The sequence below is a fragment of the Dermacentor variabilis genome, chromosome 8 (genome assembly GCF_050947875.1).
Source record: "Dermacentor variabilis isolate Ectoservices chromosome 8, ASM5094787v1, whole genome shotgun sequence".
NCBI lineage: Eukaryota > Metazoa > Arthropoda > Arachnida > Ixodida > Ixodidae > Dermacentor > Dermacentor variabilis.
The window spans coordinates 6,486,183-6,490,248 of record NC_134575.1 but is presented as its reverse complement, the minus strand read 5'-3'; the positions used below and the strand labels follow the sequence as shown (position 1 = coordinate 6,490,248).

Genomic DNA, 4,066 nt, shown 5'->3' with positions numbered 1-4,066 from the left:
CTCCCCAGGCCATCGGACGCCCGCGCCGCCGCCGCTCGCAGCTGCCGCGTGGAGGCGCTGTGTTTAAAACAGAGAAAACGGGAGTAGAGATGCGCATAACTTTTCTGGCGCCGCTCGCACCGCTATTCGCCGAGTGCAGTAGAAAATGACGTCGATTGTTCAACTGCGCCGCTGCGAAGCCAACTCAACGGGCGCGACGCCAACATTACAGTCAGCGGACCGTCGAGCGTGCGTTGCACTCATCGGCTCCGGGCTGTAGGTACGGTGTTCGACGGTATAAAGTCAAGGACCTTTCTCAACTGATACGAAACACATCATATTGACACTATACCAGTATGACGGTGTGCAGCGTACCAAAGCGCACAAACCGCACGAGAAGTAGCAAAGCTTTTTTTTTTTATTTATTTATTTAACAGACAGACGTCCAGCCGGCTCCGAAAGGGACCAGGATATGCGAGGTGCGTTCGCCTTGTTTACAGAGGTGAGTTCAGTTTGTTTACACTGAAGCAACATTTATCTCGAGTAACACCGCTGTTAACGCTGAGATGAGTTCGCCTGTTTGTTGTACGATTTTTGGCGTATATGTGCAGCTTGACAAAGACGCGGGACAAAGAATGAGCGACGCGTCTGCGTCGCGCTGCACATATACGCCAAGAATGTTAAGTTACCAACTCGCCTAATTCGCTGTGCTGGTTGTGCGATTGTTCTGACTATGCGCGTCTAGAACAGTGTGTTCAAAACAGAGTAAATAATAGCAGATACAATTAGCACGTCGCACCCTGGTTTTTGTTTCTTCTGTTTTCTTTTTGTCGGCGTTCTAATTTTCATGTAACGTTGGTGTGCTAATGTTCATTATTTGTAGTAAGCGAAAACCTCTTGCGCTCCCGCTTATGAGACAGTTGTGATAGCTTCAGCATTTACCGCCTGCAATATCTTGTTAGATGGCCTTAGTGGACATGAGGAATGTAAAATTCTGCCTGTATGCTTAATAAGCGCTGTGTTATAGTAAATTGACTTGAGTGGTATGGAGAGGCGAAGGAAGATGTGTTCTCATATTACAGTCTGCAATGTGTGAATAATTACTTTGCAAGTTTGACATCTTGATGTGATTAGTGCAATAAAAGTGTCCTGTTGTTACTGCTAACAGCATGTTGCCTTTCCAGTTGCTTTGAATTCTGTCCCCCCCCCCCCCCCCAATGCTCCAAGAACCAGCAAGATTGCCCTGCTGCCAGCAGCCATTGGTCAACCATTCCCTTGTACGAAATAAATTTGCTCTAGAAGCTCCTGTACCTTGAAACTTTTTCCACTTGCAGATTTGCTGCTACGAAGCAGCTGTTTAGGATGCGCTATGAACGAATCGTAAGAGTAAGCTTTGCATAAAGTGTGCGCATGTCAGCATTTGAAATGCGTTTAAATCGGCGTGTCTGCACCGCATACATCTAAAACGTGCAGCTGCTGTGAACGACGGTTAGTGTTATATGACGCTCTGTTAACGGTCACTCAGGTTGGTGCAGCCCCAAATTTGAAGTCTGCCAACGCCGAATTTCAGTTGACCTACCCCTATACTATAAGCTTCCCCATGCATTTTCTATGGAGCCCTACGTATCCTTATGGGTATTCTATCTGATTAAGCTTTGTATTCGTTTAAGTTGTTTTTAATAGCTACTAAAAGCTACCAATAATCTACATTTACACTATTATAACGATTAAATGTCTTCGCAAATTACGCATTTTTGTGCAGTGTTACGGCTGGCGTGTAGCACCCCGTGGAAAAGGTTCGATGACTATGCCTCATCGAAACAAAAGGTGAATTCCTAATTCGTTATGGGTGTCTCGAGGGGAGGCAGGTCTGGCGGACACCCCACAGTGTTCGCAGACCCCTTTGTGTGTGTGCACCCTTTCCGCGAACTAGACAGGACCCCCGGACTGCAGCCAGGGGAGACACGCTCGTGAAGACGTCAACTGGGACAATGGATCAGCCGCCTATCCACAACCAGACGCCCTTTCCACGAACTGTCAAGCTCTACAGGAGAACTTCCGCGAACCAACGTCGCCTAGAAAAAAGGATAAGCGCCTCCGATCCCGGACCTACGGGTTGGTACCTGCGGAGGCGGGCCCGTACCGGCTCACTGAAAGTGGGAGACGCCCATCCGCAAACCAGACTCAGTGCCTGTCACGTGACGTTGACGTGAGCAAGATTACGCCCACCATTTTAGAGAGCATATCTAAAGGGGCCCTGCAATCTACTTTTACACTTCATTCTGTACTTCTAATCTTTCACCAACCATTGAATAAACGGTTCCCGTTTCGCACTAGAAGTCGTCTCTTCCTTGCCTTGTCGCCATGGTCTACCGGATGTCTGCAGCCCGCCGACAACGTCACGCTACCAAATAGTAACGTCGGTCGAGCTTCGATAAACAGGCGTCGCAACTGATCAGCAGCGGTGGAGTACGCTACCCTGGAGAACGCAACAGCAGATACAAGGCATTACACTTTTCGCGTGACGGAGCTGAGGTAGTCGCCAAAGAATGCTACTCGCAATTTCAAGCTCACCCACAGCTGCTTACTATAGTACTCACTAGTACCTAATGCCCGGCACATAAGCGCCCTTGTGCGTAAATCCTATTACAAACAGACACATTGCGCTATACATGCAATCAGATCGCACGCGTATACTTGAGCAGAACTCGAGCGTGCTGAAGCTAGCGGTGAAATCCCAGCCCTGTACCACACGCAGCGACGCACCAATGAGGATTTAAGGCGAAAATTTAACATCGAGACACGTGTAAGGTAATACATCTGCCTGCCCGATGGTTTCCCTACTGACGCTGATACGAACGCACACCGCACGCAGGCGGCCGCAAGCAAGTAGAAACGTGCACTTGCCGGCGAAATGTGGTTCATGGCATCCTGTTAGGACGGCATGCGATGCAGCCGAAAGCAACCCGCTATTTCACCATTGCCCACTGAGGTGCTACAGTGCTCTAGAAAAGCATGCTACAATTCATCAAACACCATTACAAGAGCAGCGCGGCAGCACACTTCGTGATCTGCTACGAACCACGGCGGACACGATGATGAGTCCTGCTTTAGAATGTGGAGTAATAACCCTAAGTGAAAATAAACATTGAGAATATATTTATTTATTTATTTATTTATTTATTTATTTACAAATGGTGTGAAGGGCGTTCAGGCAACGGCCAGTCTTCGTCTTTCTCTCGTTTATGTCACCTTCTTTCCCTTCACCGTAACATCACATCATATATATATATATATATATATATATATATATATATATATATATATATATATATAGATATATATATATATATATATATATATATATATATATATACATGTGTGTGTGTGTGTGTGTGTGTGTGTGTGTGTGTGTGTGTGTGTGTGTGTGTGTGTGTGTGTGTGTGTGTTATTAGAGTTGTCGGACGATCTCGCCGCTGCCACCATTTGTAAGGGTTGAAGGTCGTAGAGAGGAACTTGGGAGGAACTAGGTGAACAGGGTTTAATTACATTATTTACAGTTGAACATGGGATACATTTACACAGTCTAGCGTGACTCCCAAATGGAGCCCGCAAGACGAAGCATACAGCAAACAAGCTCACAGATCACGAGTACATTGACGAGCACGGAGCACGACGACGAGCACTCTAGCCGCTGACAACAGCTCCTTATATCCACTTCGTGTTCCCTAGATCCCTAGGTGAGGCTAGACGTTCGACGTCATCGTAAACCAGCCGCCTCTCTGCGGGACGTTTTACAAACACACACACGCACACACAGGTTTCAGTGCCCCCTCCGCGGGCAGACGACCTTTGCAGCACAGTCGTTGTGGTGCCCATTGTCCTGCGTCCCCGTAGCCAGTTGGTCACGCCCGACCCCAGCCGGCGCCTCTAAATTCCAGAGCTGCCTTTCTCCTGTTCTCCGAACGAGGCGCTTGGTGGATGAACGCCGCCGTAGTCAAGTTCTGCAAAGGAAGTTCACGGTTGGTTAGCGCTGTCCTCGCTGGTTCTCTGAAGGGCGCCCCTACCGCGGGTGGATCGAAACACG

At 48.1% G+C, this 4,066-nt stretch overlaps 1 long non-coding RNA gene across 1 annotated transcript; it reads left to right on the top strand.

Annotated features, from left to right (window-relative positions):
• The first annotated feature begins 106 nt into the window (after nt 1-106).
• LOC142589550 (uncharacterized) lies at nt 107-2,379 on the top strand. The gene is made up of 3 exons (XR_012829891.1): nt 107-259; nt 417-481; nt 1,742-2,379. It is a non-coding gene; the product is annotated as an uncharacterized LOC142589550 (long non-coding RNA).
• Nucleotides 2,380-4,066: the final 1,687 nt, after the last annotated feature.